We start from the raw sequence: 21,290 nt of genomic DNA, 5'->3' as shown, positions 1-21,290 counted from the left end.
TATCTGAAAACTTGGAAGAATTAAAGAAGCATAGAGAAAACACATAAGTAGCAAGAACAAGGTAATTAGTATACATAAAGAGAACACTAAAGTGTTAAAAACCGCATATTTAAATTTATATTAATAATTTTGAAAATCTCACTGAAATGATTAGCTTTACAAGAAATATAATTTACTTGGGGTCAACAGTTTAGTAGTGGAATTAGTTCAGTCTGAATACAAAGTTTCTTGTATCAGATGCTGTTGATTGCCAGCTTGAAATCTACCCTACTACCCATTTTTTTTTCCTGGCAATTTGGGAGATGATTTTGATTCAGATATCTACCTTCTTTTACAAGGCCAAGTAGTTCAGAGGAAGCAGCCAATTTCCATAGCCCCAGGGAGAGAATTATAATAGGTTTAATCCAATTCCAGAACCACGTATTAACTCGGCCAGCTTTCTCCCACTGATTTGAAATAACAGCTTTGTCATTCTTTGAGATCACACATATGTGCAGATCTATTTCTGGAAGCTCTTTTTATTTTTTTTTGTAATCGTATCTTTGTCTTTGGTTATGCCCTGTATTAATAAAATATTCTTTTAAAAACAATATTCTTTGTATTAAATTTTAGTATGTGGAAATTGAAGTCCTCACTTAGCTGTTTCATTTGATACTAATCATTTTTTTATTTTTAATATTTCTGGGTACATAATAAGTGTATATATTTATGGGATATGTGAAATGTTTTGATACAGGCATGCAATGTGATATGTCTCACATTGCAATTATTTCACATTGTGAAATAAGCACAATGTGCAGAATGGGGTATCCATTTCCTCAAGAATGGGGTATCCATTTCCTCAAGCATTTATTCATTGAGTTGTAAATAATCCAATTACACATATTTTTGGTTATTTTAAAATGTGCAGTTATTGACTATAGTCCCCTATCATGCTATCAAATAGTAGGTCTTGTTTATTCTTTCTAACTACTTTTTGTCTACCCATTAACCATCCCCACCTCTCTCCCAGGCCCCCACTACTCTTGCAGCTTCTGATAACCATCCATCTGCTCTCTACATCTATGAGTTCAATTGCTTTGATTTTTAAATCCCATAAATACGTGAGGCCATGTGATGTTTGACTTTCTGTGCCTGGCTTATTTCATTTAACATAATGATCTCTAGTTCCACTCATCTTGTTGCAAATGGCTGGATCTCATTCTTTTTAATGGTTGAATAGTACTACTCCGTGGTGTATATGTACCACATTTTGTTTATCCATTCATCTTTGATGGACACTTAGGTTGCTTCCAAATCTTAGCTATCATAAACAGGACTGCAACAAACATAGGAGTGCAGATATCGCTCTTCGATCTACTGATTTTCTTCATTTTAGGTATATACCTAGCAATGGGATTGCTGCCATCATATGGTAGCTCAGTTTTTAGTTTTTGGAGGAACTTCCAAACTGTTCTCCATAATGATTGTACTAATTTATATTCCTACCAACAGTGTATGAGGGTTCCCTTTTCTCCACATCCTTGCCAGCATTTATTGCTTGTATTTACGATAAAAGCTATTTTAACTGGGGTGAGATTACATTTTATTGCAGTTTTGATTTGCATTTCTCTGATGATCAGTGATGGTGAACACTTTTTCATATGCTTGTTTTCCATTTGTATGTCTTCTTTTGAAAAATGTCTATTCAAATCATTTTCCCAGTTTTTTAAAAATCAGATTATTAGATTTTTTTCCTATATAGTCGTTTGAGCTCCTTATATATTCTGACTATTACTCCCTTGTCAGGAGGGTAGTTTTCTCCCATTCTGTAGTTGTCTCTTGACTTTGTCTTTTTCTTTTCTTTTTTTTTTATTTTTTTGAGGCAAGGTCTTCCTCTGTCACTCAGACTGGAGTACAGTGGTGCAATCTCAGATCACTGCAACCTCTGCCTCTCAGATTCAAGCAATTCTCCTACCTCAGCCTGCAGATTTGCTGGGATTACAGGTACTTGCCACCATGGTATGACTAATATTTTTCCTTTTTAAATTTTAGTAGAGATGAGACTTCACCACTTTGGCCAGGCTGGTTCAAATTCCCAATCTCAGGTGATCCACCTGCCTCAGCCTCCCAAAATGTTTAGATTACAGATGTGAGCCACCATGCCTGGCCAACTTTGTTGTTTTTTATCCTTTGCTGTGTGAAGCCTTTTAACTTGATGTGATCCCATTGGTCCATGTTTACTTTTGTTGTCTCTACTTCTAGGGTATTGCTGAAGGAATCTTTGCCCAGATCAAGTCCTGAAGATTTTCTCCAGCATTTTCTTGTAGTAGTTTCACAGTGTGAAGTCAGATTTAAGTCTTTATTCCATTTTTATTTGATCTTTATATTTGGCAAGAGATAGGGGTCTATCCATTCTTCTCCATATGGATATCCAGTTTTCCCCACACATTTACTGAAGAATCGCTCTTTTCCTCAGTGTATGTTCTTGCTGAGTTCACTGAAAATGTGTCAATTTTTTGGGGGGTTCTCTATTCTGTTCCATTTGTCTATGTGTCTGCTTTTATGCCAGTACCATTCTGTTTTGTTTACTATAGCTCTGCAGTATAATTTGAAGTCCAGTAATGCAATTCCTCCAGTTTTGTTCTTTTGGTTTATGATAGCTTTGTCTATTATGGATCTTTTATAATTCCACATAAATTTTTGGATTGTTTCTTCTATTTCTGTGAAGAATGTCATGGATATTTTGATAGGGATTGCATTAGGTCTGTAGATTGCTTGGGGTAACATGGACATTTTAACAACATCAATCCTTCCAATCCGTGAACGTAGAATATTTTTCCTTCATTTGGTGTCCTATTCAGTTTCCTTCATCAGTGTGTTATAGTTTTTACTGTAGAGATCTTTCACTTCATTGGTTCAGTTCATTCATAGGCATTTAACTTTATGTGTCGCTATTTTATTTTTGTTTTATTTGTTCTTTATTTTCTTCTGATGTGTGGCTATTCTAAATGGTGTTGCTTTTTTATTTCCATTTCACATTGTTTACTGCATTTAAAAATGCTACTAAATTTTTTATGTTGATAATTGTATTCTGCAATTTTACTGAATGTATCAGTTTTAGTAACATTCTTCAGATTCTTTAGGTTTTATTCAAATATAGGCTCATCTCATTAGCAAACAAGAATTATTTGACTTCTTCCTTTCCAATCTGGATGCCTTTTATTTCTTTCTCTTGTCTGTTTGCTCTAGCCAGGACTTTTGGTACTATGCTGAATAACAGAGGTGACAGTGAGCATCATTGTGTTCCAGATTTTTGAGGAAACATTTTCAGTTTTTTCCCCTTCAGTACAATACCAGCTGTGGATCCTTTGTATATGGATTTTATTATGCTGAGGTATGTTCCTTCTATCCCCGGTTTTTTGAAGGTGTTTATCATGAAGGAATGTTGAATTTTATGAAATGCTTTTTCGGTATCAATTGATATGATCATATGGTTTTTATCCTTCATTCTGTTGCTATGATGTCATGTTGATTGATTTGCATATGTTGAATCATTCTTGCATCCCAGTGATAAATCCCTTTTGAACATGATGAGTGGCCTTTCTAATGTATTGTTTAATTTGGTTTGCTAGTATTTTGTTGAGGATTTCTGTATCAATATTCATCAGAGATATTGGCCTATACTTTCTTTTTTTTGATGTGTCTTTGACTGGTCTTAGTGTCAGGATAATACTGGCCTTCTAGAAAGAGCTTGGAAGTATTTCTTCCTGCTTTATTATTCAGAATAGCTTGAATAGAGTTAGTATTAGTTCTTCTCTAGATGCATGGTAAAATTTGGCAGTGAAGCCATCCGGTGATGGCTGTTCTTTACTGAAAACCTTTTTAGTACAGATGCAATCTCATTACTTGTTATTTGTCTGTTAGGTTCTGGAGTTCTTTCTGGCTCAGTCTTGGTATGTTGCATATATTAATTTCTTCTAGATTTTCCTTTTATTGATATATAGTTGCTCATAGTAGCCACTAAAGATCCTTTAAATGTCAGCACTATTAGTTGTAATTATTTCTTATCATTTCTGATTTATTTATTTGGATCTTCTCTCTATTTTTCTTAGTCTGGGTAAAAGTTTGTCAATTTCATTCAACTTTTATGAAACCAAATTTTTGTTTCATTGATCTTTTATATTTTTTTATTTCAATTTTCTTTCTGTTGTGATATTTATTATTTCTTTTCTTCTGTTACTTTCAGGTTAAATTTATTCTTATTTTTCTAGTTCTTTAAGAGACAGGATTAGACTGGTTGGGTTATTTAAGGTTTTTTTCTTCGCTTTGATTTAGGCACTGATAGAATAGATTTCCCTCTGAGTACTGCTTTTGCTACAACCCATAGGTTTTGGTATGTTGTATTTCCATAATTTTTTGTTTCAAGAAATTTTTCGATTTTTTTTCTTAATTTCTATATTGACCCACTTGTCCTTCAAGAGGATATTGTTTAATTTCCATGTATTTGTATAGTTTCCAAAATTTCTCTTGTATTCCAATTTATTCCATTGTGATCAGAGAAGACGCTTGATATTTCTGGTTCTATTCCACAGTGATAAGAGGTGCTTAATATTATTTCATTTTGTTCAATGTTTTCAGACTTGCTTTGTGGCCTAACATGGTGTATTCTTTAGAATAATTTATATGCTGAGGAAAAGAATGTGTATTCTTCAGCTCTCAGATGAAAGGTTCTGTAAATACCTATCAGATCCAGTTGGTCTGTAGTGCAGATTTAGTCTGATATTTCTTTGTTGATATTCTGTCTGGAAGATCTGTCCAATGCTGAAAGATGGGGTGTTGAAGTCTCCAATTATTACTGTATCAGGGCCTGTCTCTCTCTTTAGTCCTACTAATACTGCCTTTATATCTCTATGTGCTCCAGTATTTGGTACATACATATTTAAAATTATTATATCATCTTGCTGAATTGACCCATTTATCATTATATAGTAAGCTTCTTCAAATAGTTTTGGTCTTGAAATCTATTTTGTCTGAAAGAGGTGTAGTGAATCCTGTTCCTTTTTGGTTTCCATTGGCATGAACTACCTCTTTCTATCCCTTTATTTTCAGTCTACTTGTGTTTCTTTGGGTGAAGTGTGTTTCTTGCAGGCAACAGATCAATGGGTCTTGTTTCTCCATCCAGTAAGTCAGTGTATGTCTTTTGATAGGAGACTTCAGTCCACTTACAGTCAATGTTATTATGGATAAGTAAAGACTTACTCCTGCCATTTTGTTATTTATTTTCTGGTTGTTTTTCAATATTGTCTTTCTTCCTTATTTTATTGCTGTCTTCCTCTAGTGAAGGTAATTTTCTCTGGTGGTATTATTTAGATACTTGCTTTTTATGTTTTATGTATCCATTGTATGTTTTTTGGTTTGAGGTTACTATGAGGCTTGCAAATAGTATCTTATAATCAACTAATTTAACTTTGATAACAACAATATTTGTCTTAACAAACCAATAAGCAAAGAGAAAACTAATAAAAATTCACCTTAAATTCATCCCTTCACATTTCAATTTTGGTTGCTTTAATATGTGTCTAATTGCACTGATTATGTCCTGAAAAGTTGTTGTCTTTATTATTTTTGATTGGTTCATCAATTAGTCTTTTTACTTAGGATAGAAACAATTTACACACCAAAGTTACAGTTTCAAAATATTCTGTGTTTTTCTATGTACTTATTATTACCAGGAAGTTTTCAACTTCCTGTCATTATTTATTGTTCATTTATGTTATTTCTTTCTGATTGAAGCACTCCCATTAGCATTTCTTGTCAGACTGGTCTGGTATTGATAAAACCCATCAGCTTTTGTTTGCCTGGGAAAGTATTTCTTTTTCGTGTTTGATGAATATTTTCAACAGATATATTATTCTAGGGTAAAAGTTGTTTTCCTTCAGTGCTTTTAATATATCATGGCAGTCTCTCTTAGCCTATAAGGTGTCCGCTGAAAGGTCTGCTTCCAGAGGTACTGAAAGCTCCATTGTATGTTATGTTTCTTTTCTCTTGTTGCATTTAGGATTCTTTCTCTATTCTTAACCTTTGGCAATCTGATTGCTAAATGCTTTGAGGTAGTCTTTCAGTTAAATCTGCATGATGTTCTATAACTTTCTTGTAATTGGATATTAATATCTTTCACTAAATATGGGAAATTCTCTGTTGTTAGATTCTGTAGGCATGCTTCACTTTTTTTTTTTAACTTTTTCTCCTTTGACTTTGTATTTTCAAATAGCCTGTCTTTAAACTCAGTAGTTCTTTCTTCTTCTAACCATTCTGTGATTAAAAGACTATTATGCATTCCTCAATGTGCCAATTGCATTTCTCAGCTCTGAAATTTCTGCTTGATTCTTTTTAATTACTTCAATCTCTTTGTTAAATTTGTCTCATAGAAGTCAGACTTTTTTACATTGTATCTTGAATTTCTCTGAGTTTTCTCAACACAGCTATTTTGAATTATCCGCCAGAAAGATCTCCTATCTCTGTTTTTCCAGTATGAGTCCCTGGTGCCTTACTTAATTTATTTGGTGAGGTCATGTTTTCCTGGCTGGTGTTGATACAAGTAGATGTTTTTTGGTTTCTAGGCACTAAAGAGTTAGATTTTTATTGTAGTCTTCACTATCTGGGATTGTTTCTCACCATCCTTCTTGGGAAGTCTTTCCAGATATTTGAAATAACTTGCGTATTGTGATATAAGCTGTTTCTGCTTTAAGGAGCACCTCAATCCAGTAACACTGTGATATTGTGATTCTTGTAGACTCATAGAGGCCTTGTCTTGGATAAGATCTGAGGAAATTCTGTAGATTACAATGAAGAGAGTCTTGTTCTCTTTTTCTTTATTTACTTTCTCTGAAACATACAGAGTCTCTCCCTTTCTCTCTCTCTCCCTCTCTATTCTGAGCCACCTTAAGCTGGGGATGGAGTGTACACAAGCACCTCTATGGCCACGACCACTGTTACTGTGCTGGATCAGACCTGTAGCTAACACAGTGCTGGAATTTGCCCAAGACTGGCTATAACTACTCCCTGGCTACTATCTCTGTTCAAGGTCCTGGGGCTCTACTATCAGAAGTTGGCAAAGCCAGCCAGGCCTGTGTTCTTCCTTTAGAATGGCAGGGTCCCTTAGGTCCCAGGTGGGTCCAGAAATGCCATTCAGGATTTTTAGATTAGAGTCAAAAACTTTAGAATTCTACCTTGCATTTTATTGTATTGTGGCTGAGCTGGCACTCAGACCACAAAATGCAGTCCTTCCCACACATCCTTCCCCTTTCCAAAGGCAGAGGAGCCTCACTGAGCTGCCAACCCTGGCCATAGGGAGTACTGCCAGACTACCACTCATCTTCCCTTAAGGGCCAAGTTCTCTTAAGTCAGCTTGTGGTGAATGGTGCCTCGCCTGGGACTCACCCTTCATGGAGTAGAGTCTCTGGCTCGTGGTAGGTCCAGAAATTGCCATCAAAGAATCACATCTTGGAACTGGGAGCCCAAAGAGCCTGCTTAGTGCTCTACTCCCATGTGGCTGTGTTGGTACATTGAGCCAGTAGGTCTCAGAGGCTCACACAAGGCCCTTGATATAGCTCCTGGATATTGCTGATTATTCAGGGTCCACAGGCTCTTCAGTAAGCAAGTGATGAATGCTAGCAGAACTAAGTCCTTTTCTTCAAGGCTATGGGTTTCCTTCTTGCCCAGGGTGTGTCTCAAAATGCTATCTTGGAGCGAGGGCCTGGAATGGGGGCCTACTACTCTGATCAGTGCCCTATCCTGCTGTGGCTGAGCTGGTGTTTAAGATGCAGGACAAAGTTTTCCCCACTCTTCCCTCTCCTCCCCTCAGGCAGAAGAGGAAGTCCCGGGAACCATGAGTTGTGCAGCCTGAGATTAGGGAAGGGGTGGTGCCAACACTCCCTTGGCTGCCTCAGCTAGTGTCTCTGTTGTGTGCTGTGCCATCCCAGTCCACTGTCTCTGGGCCTAGTTCAGCCCTAGAATTGCCTAAGAGTTGAAGTCCTTCTGGTTTAGACTGTCTTTCAAATTTACTGAGAGACTGAGAGCACATTGGCCCTGAATGACGAGGTTTGCAGGCACGCAAGTTCAGACCATGGGTAGGTGATTCCCCTCTGCCAAGGACTGATTAAAGGCTCCCTCTATGGGTGAGCATCAGCTGAGTTTGGCTCAGCTTTTCTTTCTGCTCTAACAGGACAGAGCTGAGTTTAGTGCCTCACAGTTGCTGTGTTCTCCCTGTAAACCAGAGTAGTGGCTTTGGTGATTCAAGACTGTTTTTTCTATCTTTTCAGTGCCTCTTTCAGCATAATGAAGTTAAAACTGGGTACTATGATTGCTTACCTGATTTTTGGTTCTTAGAAAGTGTTTTGTGTGTGTGTGTGTGTGTGTGTGTGTGTGTGTGTGTAGATAGTTGTTAATTTGGTGTCCTTGCAAGGAATAAGATTGGTGAAGCTTTCTCTTCTGCCATCTTGCTCCATCTCCTGTGATATTAATCAGTTTTTAAGAAGCAATAATTTTTACACCAGGGAATATACTTTTTACAATTCGCTTTTGAAATGGGCCTATTTATTTAAAGCTTCTTGATATGTTTAATTCTATCATTAATGTTTTGTTTATGTAATGTCTTACGCTCCCTTTGTTATTTACAGATCTTCTTACTCTCTTGTTGTACCCAAGAATTTTAGAACAAAGAAAAATGAAATTGTTTTAAATGCCATGGAGGATCAGTAAAGTTAAATTACTTTAGTTTCACATAATGGTTTTGTTTGCATTCATCATTGTTTCAAAAAATACCCATTTATGATAATTCCCTGTGTGTACTATAACTTTCTTATTGCTTTATATTTATTATTTATTTTTATAGGGTATTTACCATATAGCTTTCCTCTTATTTTAAGTGGAATTAAAGAAAATACATGAAGACATGATAGTGTTCTAACTCTCATTTAAATTAAAATTTTAAATGTCATGAATTCAGAAAGCAATTTTTATAATGCCGTGGTATGGCCACATCTTTGAAAATGTGTAGAATCTTAGGCTATCAGAGTAAGGGGGCGGGGAAACATGCAATTTACATGAGATGGCTAAGACTTCTGGAGGTGAGTAGTCCCATCTAAAGTGTACATCATTCTGGCCCTGTGCAGTCCTCACTGAGCAGAGTACAGAGTGTAAGGGGTGAAGCCTCTGGGTGGTTTGTCCCCCATCAAGGCCATAGACATGAATTGGAAATCAGGTACAGTACTTTCGTTAAGCCAGATATGACAGGCAAAATGAAAGAAGGACCCCGGTTGTAGGGGAATTTGGAAGCTAGGTGAGTCTCTAAATCAAGAGCTAAAGACAATAATAACAGAAAGAATAATCCAATCAAATAATATAGGATTATATAACAATGGAAAGTATGTTGGCAATTTTGTAAGACATCCAGCAGTTACATTGTATTGTTGAGTATAATGCAGAAGACCCAAGATGAGATTTGATGAACTATCAATGTGATGAACTGATTCCAAGCCCTTCTGGTTATGCACATGCTAGTGATAGTGGGGGTGGGGGGAGGAGATTGCTTGTAATGTGAGTGAGATTGCTTATATTTATCCTGAGTTATCATTAAGTTGGCTTGAAAACTGCATCAGAGCAGCTTTTGCTACAGTTAAAAGCTCAATGGCTTAATTAAAGCCATTATCTAATTATAGAGTTAGAAGAGGCAGAGCTAAAAAAGTTAGGTAATAAAGTTCAGGGAGAAGCTGACTGGCACTATCATGTTTTGCTTTTTCAGTAAACTGTTTTATAAATTGCTTCCTTTTTGGCTGAGTGGATTGCTCATGAAGTTGATCTGACTAGTGTAAATATATTAAAAACATTGATTCACTTTAATTCTATTTTTCTCCAATAGAAGAAGCCTGTGGTTAGCCTGTGTTGTAATTTGTTTACTTTGCCAATTTACTTTACGTTTTTCCCTAAAGAAATGACATAAAATGTCAGTGTCTTTCTAGGAGTAGAAAACACCACTGACTTTGAATAAATTTGGTTCAAGTAAAGGCAAGAAAAAGACAATGTTCAAATATACAAAGTAACTGCTTCAACAAGAACAAAAAGGATTATACAGATTTAGCCACAGTGCTTGAATCTTCCCAATTCAAACACATTAGAATAATCATGTACAATTCAGTCTACGTGAAAGTGGTGTGACTGTGAATATAATATTGTGTTCTTAATTCTTTGTTAATCTAATTCATTTACTCATGTGACACAACACCCCATGTTCACAAATTTACTCTTGAATCAAGAAGAAAGAAAAACTTGAGTTCTGGAACAGCGTGTCTTGTTTCACATTCTGATACTATCTAGTTCTTTGGTCGGGCGGCATGGATGGGGAGCTGACTCACTGGGGAAATTAAAAATATGTGACAGCGCTTTTTAATACAAAGCTTCCCAAGAACCAAGCAAATTGGGATTGGCAGTATCAACATCAGCTCATGTTGGGTGGATCTGCTTTGCTCTGGGTGGTCTTTACGCACTTCCTGGTGGACAGCGTGTTCGGCTAAAGGCAGAGAAACAGGTTTTGAAATTATCAGAAGATAAGACGAAAGAAAATGGGCAGAGGAGAAAGTACTGTGCTTTAGAGTTTCAGCAAGATACCAAGAGATCAATTTAATGAAAAGAGCAACAAGTAGGTTTGGGGAAGGGAGATTTTTGTATTTAAATTTATTCTTGTTTCTTCCTATAACTCTAAAATCTCTGGACTCCCATGCTTATTGTATTTAATGCCCTAAATCTTACAAAGCACAAGGATTCACTTTTCTCTTGTCTTAACCTACTTCAGTCCCATCCACATAGGTTCAGAAGCAGAGAATGATGCCTTCAAAGAATGTACATCACCAGTATTCAGATTCGATGTATAAATGCAGGTCCCCTTTGGAGATAGTTTGCAAAACACAGTGAGGCCGGAGGCTAGACCGGCAGCTGAAGTACCTGCTGCCTATTGTGCTCATGAACCCATTGAATGAATAGCATTAAACACAGGGAAGAACAAAGCTATTTTTTTCCTTAATTTCAACCTGCAATTTTTAAATACAAAATAAAGAGAAATGTGTGTCCTAGCATGAGTAAGATAGATAATATGTCAGTTCTGTATGAATGATCAAAGTCCATATCCTCAAATAAAAATCAGGAAACCAGTATTTTAGTTCAGTTTTTAAAGAAAGAAATCCACAGATGTTTAAAATATACTTTAAAAAAAAAAAAAAAAACAGGCACGGTGGCTCATGCCTGTAATCCCAGCACTTTGGGAGGCCGAGGCGGGTGGATCACGAGGTCAAGAGACGAAGACCATCTTGGTCAACATGGTGAAACCCTGTCTCTACTAAAAATACAAAAAATTAGCTGGGCACGGTGGCGCGTGCCTGTAATCCCAGCTACTCAGGAGGCTGAGGCAGGAGAATTGCTTGAACCCAGGAGGCTGAGGTTGCGGTGAGCCGAGATCCTGCCATTGCACTCCAGCCTGGGTAACAAGAGTGAAACTCCGTCTCAAAAAAAAAAAAAAAGAAAGAAAGAAAAAGAGCTTCATGAAAATATGCTATATTGAAGAACACTGAATAATTAGAAATATTTTTTAAAATTCCTTTTGTACTTTGGGATTTAAGCTAAGATATTACTGGTCAGCATTGAATAACATGATCAGAGTTTTATGGTTGATAAGATATTTTTGTTCTTAAATATCTAATGTTTACAATATCTCAGTATTACTGGCAGGGTCAAATATACAGCCTAATACCAAAAGATAAAATCAAAGCCTTGTATTAGAGTTGGCAAAAGTTAGCTGTTGGCAAAATTGTGAAATTGGTTAAGTGGCACCTTCCCACTTTCATGATTAATTTTTATGCCCTCCCACTTGGCTCCTGTTACTCTACGTGTATGAATAATTGATCACTTGTGTGATTTTCTGTTTATCACTTGCCTCTACTTAACTTGCTATAATATGCATATATGTGGAGACTACACTTGTCTTTTTGGCTACTATATCCTTCTATCTTCCTATATTGTACTTAATTATGGAATATGCCAACTTACTGAATGAATGAATAATGTGTTTTTTAAAAGATCTTGACCCCTTTTTGAGCATTATATAGCACAAAAATAATTATTCAGTGACTGTGTCTTAACTGAATGGATTGTATAAATGAGGAACTGAAATGGTTAAGATATGAATCATTCTGGGATTGCATTTCTGCGAAATGTTTCCAAGACCTATCATAAGAGGGAGGGAAGAGTAAGACCTCTCAATACGCTGTATATTCACAAGAACTGCAAAACCTTCAATGGTCTGTTTCGTTACTTATGGCAAGCCTCAGGTTTCAACCTGTTCTCTCTAATGCCTGCCACTATCTACCTGATCTCTTGAGATTTCTGTCTCTGTGTAATTGGCTGTGAAATGGGATGCAGTTTCATTTTCCCTTGCTATTTTCATTTAATGGACAGAAGTCCTTATTTAATCGCTTGGAAAACTTACCAAAAGGGGAAGAAAGCAAGCCACATGGAAATTATACACTACTCTTACTAATATAATCTTAGGATATTTGTACTGTTTCGGTTTCTGAGCCATATTATAAACTTTTTGGTATGGAACAATAATCAAAATTGCTTACATGTATTGGGTACATGTTACACATTATACTCATTTGACACTTTAAACTCATTTAGTCTCAAAATGGTTTGGATTTACCAATGAGTACACTGAGTCTCAAAAAAGAGTAGGCTGATTTCTAAGGTCACTCAGCTAGTAAATAATTGAGATGAATCTGAAATCCAGGTCTTGATTGTCCCAAAACTTTTGTTCTTACTGTCCAAAGACTGATTTAACAGAAAATGTTGCTGGCTTCTAATTTCAAATGAAAAAGTGTTATTTCTAAGGATGTCAAAAATGGATGAAAGGCAGTTTGCTAAACTTCTCTTATTATACATTTTGTCAATTCCCTCTCATCTTTTTATTTATTTATTTATTTTTTTGAGACGGAGTTTCGCTGTTGTTACCCAGGCTGAAGTGCAATGGCACGATCTCGGCTCACCGCAAACTCCACCTTCTGGGTTCAAGCAATTCTCCTCTCAGCCTCCTGAGTAGCTGGTACTACAGGCGAGCACCACCCTGCCCAGCTAATTTTTGTATTTTTAGTAGAGAAGGGGTTTCACCTCATTGACCAGGATGGCCTCGACCTCTTAACCTTGAGATCCACCCACCTCGGCCTCCCAAAGTGCTGGGATTATAGGCGTGAGCCACCGCGCCCAGCCTTCGTCTTTTTAGTATGTGAAGCAGTGACTCAGAAAATAAATTCCCAGAGTGAATGAATACCTTTAGCCCCCCTAGTGGCTTAATAACGTTAACTACTTCGCAGTGAGCTGGGATAACGCGGAAGCATTTCCTCATCTGACTGCCTGTCCCCCTAAGAGAGACCCATGTAACAAAAAATTTCTTTTAACATTTTTATTTAGTAGGACTTGAGAGACATCATAACCTTTTTATAGCATCTTTGTTCCAGTATCCATTGGTGAAGTATAAGCACCCTCCTCAATTGTTTGCCACTACGTGATCTTTCTGTGCTAAAGAAAATTCATCTGCTGAAGAGAGACGTGTGGGTTTGGGAAAATGTTAGGTTAAAAACAATTTTAAAAATCGACTAAAAGAATAAGAGTAATAAGTGACAAGAAGGTGGCCTTCGATTAAATGTTCTCTCATTTATTGGTTCACTCTTTAAACACCTGTTGTATGAGAATTTCCTATGTGACAGGGACTGTATAACATTATTGATTTAAAGACAAGAAGATCCAGTTAGTATTATTAAGATGCTTACTGTCTAATGAGAAAGAGGACATACCAGAACAATTGTAACAATGTATGCTAAGTGCTATAAGGTACTCTGAAAACATAAGGGGCCATAGAAGAATAGCTCCAAAATTCACCTGAAGCTAACAAAGAAGGTTACAGTAATTAGATAAATTCTGATATGAAACATGACATCTGAATAAGAGCTAGCCAGAAGCAGAACTGGGCAGAGAGAATTCTGGGCCAAACATAAATGCAGAAAGAAAAGACTCATGGTTGGAGGGTCACAGGTAGTTGGATATTGCTGGTGTATATGTATTACAAAATGTATTTTCCTGAATTTATGGGAAATTCTTGAAGTCACAGGAATCATACTATTCCTTTCATTTTAGACTAATAGTCTGTCAGCAGTATTTCTAGTGCAATGAAACACAATAGAAAGTATTAGGGCCTGACCAAATGTTGCAAAATTGGCTATTAAGACAAAAGAGATGGAAGAAACTAAGGAGATAGAATATAATAATGTAACAAACAGCTATTGATATGTTTTCATGGAGGCTTGGGAGCCTAAAGAAAATAGTGAGTAACTGTGCCTCTTCTCATGTGAAACATAATAGACAATGCTGTAATAGCCTTTGCCACCATCACCACCACACTGCCATGTTTTCCCTTTGCCAGGTCAGCTCATTCAGCCCCCCACCCCTGAGTGTGATCTGCATTGCTCAAAGCTGCCACTCTTCGCCTAGAGCATTGTTCTCTGCTGATAGGAACCACTTAGCCCAGGAACTTACACTCCTCCAATCTTCATGTTAAGGATAACTTCAGTTCAATACTGCCTGACATAGATGACAGACTTGATTCAAGTTGGGACTGACTCTGTTCTTTGTCCTCTAAAGCAAATTCCATGAGGTTATATAGTAACCAGTATCTAGTTGAGTCCACATTATTTTTACTTAGTTTCTTACTTGCTCTTGACCTATTTTAATTCCCTCTTTCCAATTCTTTTGGTAGTATTTTGAGAAAAAAATTTATTTGGAAAAACGGTTCTGCTTTTTAGGAACCCAGCTTAGACATTAGAAGTGACCTCAATTTACTGTTTCCCTCTCTTCCTCTTCACCAAGTAGAACATATATGAGAAAATGTGATGAGTCACAAATAAGAAAGCATCAATCCTTAGAGAACATGTGATTCAGAGCATGCGGACCCTCAAGACCTGTTTCTGCTGCTATCTTGATGCCGATTCCATAGTTGTCCCAGTCTGCAACTCTGACCATGACTTTATTCATTTACTAAGCATCAGCCTCTCTGTTTCGTTGATGTGGTCTTGACCCATGTTTCTGACTGTATCTCAGCCTATCATGTACCTTGTTGCTGATAAACTTTTGCATCACCCATGCCCTATGACACTGGCTGACCCCGCTCTCTGCCTATTAATCACGCTTCTCTAAAACTTCTGCCTAAAACATGCCCTGAACACAAATTGGTCCTCTGCAATTGTGTTTTGGGCTTAGGCCCCACAACATTGGCCTTCCAATGTTGTAACGAAAATTACTTTTTAAACAACGCCTTCCCACAGGAACATTCATTTAAACTTCATATATTTGGTAGTTCCTCTAGTCTAGTTATCATGGTAACTGCTAGGGATATAGAGGTGAACCAGAATAAATAAGACCTGGTCCTTATTTTAAATGAATATAAACACAAACATGCATATATACATACATACATATACATACATATATATATATGTATATACATATATATACACACATACATATATATAAAATTAATAAACCTATATTAGCAAGCCTATAATAATTAAACCTATATAATCTAACCTATATTAATAAACCCACACTGAGCAGTGAACGTTTAAGTGTTTATCGGATGAGCATATGCTCTTCTTTAGTCATATCGCCTGGGTTAGAATCCTGACAACTACACTTTAATAAATATGATCGTTGTCATGGTGTAAAATAAGAAAATATGGGCCATTATTCCTTTTCTTTTTTAAAGGAGAAAGTAGGAATGATATACATTTAAAACTTGGAGGATAAGAGCCCCTGGCAAACCACTGGTGTACATCCAAGAGTCCAAAATAAAAAACAAAAAAAAACCTGAGTCTGATATTTGAGGGTAGGAAGCATCCATCACAGGAGAAAGATGAAGGCCTGAAGACCCAGCAAGTCAGCTCCTTCCACCTTCTTCCGCCTGCTATTCTTGCCGTGCTGGCAGCTGATTGAATGATGCCCGCCCACATTAAGGGCATGTATTCCTTTCCCAGTCCATTGACTCAAATGTTAATTTCATTTGGCAATCTCCAGAAACACCGTGATACACCTAGAAACAGTGCTTTGCATTCTTCCATCCAATCAAGTTGACACTTAATATTAACCATCACAGATAGAAAACATTTAATAATTTTTGGCTGAGTAGTGAAAGATCATATTGATTTCTTAGAACAATTAGATCAAGAGCTGTTTGTTCTGGAAGAAGGTAAGACCAGATTTAGGGATTCGAAGTTTGCTTCTGCAGTCTAGCTAAGAGCTAATGAAAGCACAAGTACTTTATGGACAATGATGAGACAGAATAGGTATTTGATAGAATCTAGACGATGATGCAGAAGGAGAATGCCAAGAAGTTTCTGGGAATACTACTGAGACGATGATTTCTATATGTGTTATCTAGAATTTCTTACAGTGGTCAAGTGGATTTTATGCTTCACATGACCATTATAATTTAAATAAATAAATGACTGTGATGGCCATGAAAATGTGCTTGCAGACCTCCAACTACAGGAAGCAAATCAACTGAGAGCCCAGCTGCTCTGCTTTTAAACCTGTGGCTTCCTGAAGCAATGCTTCCAAAGGGCTATTCTCAGCCAAGATTTGGTATAGTAGGAAGATGAAGGCAGGCTCATTGCTGGGAGATGCCAAAATACTCTGATCGACAACTTTGGCTCAAGGACTCTCCAAAATTTTGCTGAACCTCCGTGAGAGTGTCCGACAATCAGGACATTTCCATCCAACTTCTCTTTTATTTTGTATCAAATTTGCATGCATCACAATCTGATGATCTCATGGAGCTTTTTTTCTGTTCTTTCTCAATTCCCCCACATAGATTTGGGAGCCTCTCTCCATCATTCTCCTTTGTTTCTAAGGGGAAACCCTTACAGAAGTTAATGGAATGAACTACAATCCATTTTTTATTTTTATTTTTTGCAGCTCTGGCCAGAGCCATCATCTTTCTTTTTGCTATCCATTCTGAATTCCTCACATCTTCAGCTATCATCTCTGCTGGTCTTTGTGGTTTATGATCCAAACCTTCCTACCTGAAGGGACATAATCTTCGATAGGCACATTGCTCTCAATTTGGGGTCGCAGCACATGTTCATTTATAATTACAATGGAACAAGGGAGTACTGAGGGCACCATGAGGATCGCCCTGGTTGTACACATATTCCTCTTTGTTTCCATTGCGTAAAAGAATCCTTACCTACTGCTGACTGGGATGAATTATCCCTGACAATACAATGATTTCTGTTTTTTTCCTGCTTGCCATTGGGTACAATATGCCTTAACTTGTAGTTCACTGATGCTCTGGCTGTGTCTCTTGGTAGAAGTGTGTCCCTTTTAGGAATCAGAACCTCCAATTCTGTAAAAACCAGAGTTGTGAAATGGTGAATCCCACAGTGAATCACTAGGAGTGATAGTAAATGTAGTCATTTCTGTTTCCATATCTTGTATCCTGGATGTAGGTTGCATGTGGGGTTTTTTGGGAAGTGGGACACAGCACCATACAGAAGTCTCCAATATAATGAACTTCATGCTGACAGATGCCTCCTTTCAGAAGGCTTCCTCTGATCTGGTCTTTCAGCTATGCCTTTAGAAGGCTGTTCCGGCATTCCTGAGGTTGTTAGCCATTGGATGATACAGCACATTATATAACCAGCAGATTCCATTGTTTCGGGCCTAGCCCATAACTTTTTTATTAGCAAGTGGATCCCATAGTCAGATGCTGTGTTGTGTAGCATTCCATGTCTGTAGATCAGGAATTCTGTAAACCGTGCATACCTGGAGCCTGGTGGTGTACGCGAGTGCACGCACACGCGCACACACACACACACACAATCTGAGCCAGAGTTAGTTTGGCCTTGGTAATGGGAGTCTATGCTGTGAGGCCCTTACATAATCTCAATCTTTGCCACCTGAGCCACTCATTTCTTGTGTCCATTGTGCCACTTTTGAGAAAATCTGGCTTCTGTCAAACAGCAGACAGCGTTTTGTCTGCTTGCTTGTTCAGTGACTTTCCATGGTGGATGGTTTTTGGTTGGCATTAGCGTGTGATACAAGATCTTTACACTTTATGCCCATGCTGATATGTCTATCTATATGCTTCTACCTGAGACTCTTAGGGCAGAAGGGTAGGACCAAGGCAGTGGGGACTGATAGGGATCTGTCTAGAAACACTTGCTATTAGGAGGATGCTTTCATTGATATTATGACAAGAAGAGATTACTGAATAGCCGTTTGTACATAGCTAAGTACCGGGACTCTGAAGCGGCTGGTGTGGAAGTGGAATCAGGTCTCCCCATGGAGCTCACATGACTTACGAGAAAAAGAATACAAAATACCAAATGTAAAATTAGATGAAAATGTAATTATTTATTTAGTATGAGGAAAAAATTTCAACAACTGAATGGACCTAAAGATTCATGTCCTTTTCGTTCTGGGAATTTTTAAGGCATTTACCAAAATTCTTACATAAGCAGAAGGGTTGGGGGCAGAGAGTATAGGAGAAATCTCTGCACCCTCTACTCAATTTTACTGTGACCACAAAACTGCCCTAAAAATTGCCTACTGAAGGTATGTATTTTCTGATTTCAATCTGGCTGCTGTCCCAGCCGGAATACTCTCTGATTCTCCTGTATCTCTCAAAACTCATGGAGCCCATGTTGACCTGTGAAGGGCCTCAGGGCTCAGGTTTCATTGCCTTCACAGCATCTACTCCTGAGCTGGTGAGACCAACTACACACCAACTACAGCTTGAGCTGGTACCAATGGCATCTCATCCATTGGTTTTTAAATCATTGCTCAGTGATTTTCTTTCCTCTTCGGAAATTTCTTTTGTCTCTTAACTTTCTTATCTAGCCACCAACTTTAGAGTTCTTTGAAGTTTGGGCCTAGTTTTATTTCTTATTCTATACTCTCTCATTAGACATTTATATTTCAGTTACCTGTTAATACCCATACAACTTACAAACTTACATTTCCAGACCAGATCCCTCCTCTGAGCAGCACATCCAAATGCTCTCATAACTGCATACAAAGGCCAGGGTGATCTTTAAAAAAATATAAATCTCATTAAATCACCTTCTTGCTTAAGTCTGGTCAATACCTTCCCCTTTCTCATAAGAAAGATACTAATTATTCAGCAATGTTTGCAAAGTGTGGATGGTCTGGTCCTCCCACTGGAGCCTCATCTCACAATGTGTCTGATTGCGTCTACTTATGCCATAGAGTGGTCCCTTACACACAGCATGTGTCTTTCTGCAGTGTCCTTCACAGGTGCCAGAACACAGTTTTCACTATTCTCAGGTGACTTCTAATCATTCTCAATATTTCACTTCAGTCATCATCTGAGAAAGTTTTCCCAAATTTCTTATTAGCTGTTATTACCTAATTAACCATCCTTATAATGATGAGAGTTTTACATGTTCCATGTTTTTTTGCCATCTTTCCCAATATATGGAAGGCTCCCTGGTAGTAAGAAAATCTTTACTTTTGTTATTCTTGAATTATCAGTACCGAGTACAGTCCTTGCTACCCAAAACTCAATGTATATTTATTAATGAATGGATGAAATGTATGTAGTACTGTTATTGATAATTTTATGTATATTTAAAGGTATATTTAAAAGACTTGTTGGCTGCTATATTTTGGTATTTCAAAGATCTTGCCTTGAAGGTAATTTTAAAAGGTCTCTTTTTTCAGCAAAATAGGAGTCCTGAGGTCTAATAAAATATGTTTGTGTATGTGTACAGAGTAGAATTCAGGGAGTAAACTGTGTTTACTTTAGTAAACTAAATGTGTTACCTACCAATTTTCCTAATGGTAGTATTTGATCATAAATGTTGGTTGTCAGTGTGGTCATCTAGTTAAGTTACTAAATATATTTGCTATACACATATCAGGTTGATTAGAGATGATTTGCTGATCTATTTTACTTTAGGGAAATAGATTTCTAGTGTTCCAAAACATGCAATTGAATTGATTTGGCAGACTGCTAAAAGAATACTTAACATGTGTTTTCCCACCCAAGGGTATTCAGTCTGAAGTCATAGCACCAGCCAAATTGAATTCTTTGTGAAGAGCACAGGGGAAGCTGGTTCTATATTGGCTAGACTGGTGATAAATGTAAGACTTGTAGGAAGTGAACCATGAGAACAGAAGTCAGCAAGAGGAGGACATGGGCTTGGTGTCTTCAACTACAGATTCCTATTATATTTGAGTTTAATTACAATATCTCATCATTATTTACAATAAGACTATGGAAATTATTTTTATCCCAATCTTACAAATAATGAAGCTGCTTTGGGAGGCTGAAGCGGGTGGATCACGAGGTCAAGAGATCGAGACCATCCTGGTCAACATGGTGAAATCCCATCTCTACTAAAAATACAAAAAAAAAAAAAATTAGCTGGGCATGGTGGCGCGTGCCTGTAATCCCAGCTACTCAGGAGGCTGAGGCAGGAGAATTGCCTGAACCCAGGAGGTGGAGGTTGCGGTGAGCCGAGATCGCGCCATTGCACTCCAGCCTGGGTAACAAGAGTGAAACTCCATCTCAAAAAATAAAATAAAATAAAATAATAATGAAGCTGATGTTCAATTATTAACTATTAGGGACTATCCAAATAGGTGATATTCAGAAAATATTGGTGGCACCCAATTGCTGCACTTTCTCTTTTGTCCTTCAATGTCAAGGGAAGGTTTCCTTCAATGCTGAAGGTCACGGTAAGCACTGCACTATGGTGCTCTCATTGTACCCATCATTTTCCTCATCACATCATATTGTAATTGTCTTATTCATCTGCGCATCACAGTTGAGTGTATATTTTCCAACACTCAGATTATATCTTCCCTGTTTATCATTTTATCCTCTATGATAAGAGCTTGGCTTTAAAAGGCTGCTGAACAAATACATTTCTAAGAGCACTTGGCATGAAATAATTTGGTTGAAATAATCAGTTGTATTTCTGACCCCAAACCACACTTTGTCTTTCACATCATGTTTCTTAAAAGGTATCCTTATTATTATTGAGGTATGGTGAGGCCAACAGATCAGGAGATGATTGCCATTGAAGAGTTTATTAATTTATTACTCATACTTTCCAAGGGGAGGAAGCATAGAGAGTTGCCAGGGTTGGCCAGAAGGCAGAAGGAACAAAAGGAAATGTGAGCAAGGG

The sequence above is a fragment of the Callithrix jacchus genome, chromosome 15 (assembly GCF_049354715.1).
Source record: "Callithrix jacchus isolate 240 chromosome 15, calJac240_pri, whole genome shotgun sequence".
NCBI lineage: Eukaryota > Metazoa > Chordata > Mammalia > Primates > Cebidae > Callithrix > Callithrix jacchus.
This window is presented reverse-complemented; position numbering follows the sequence as displayed.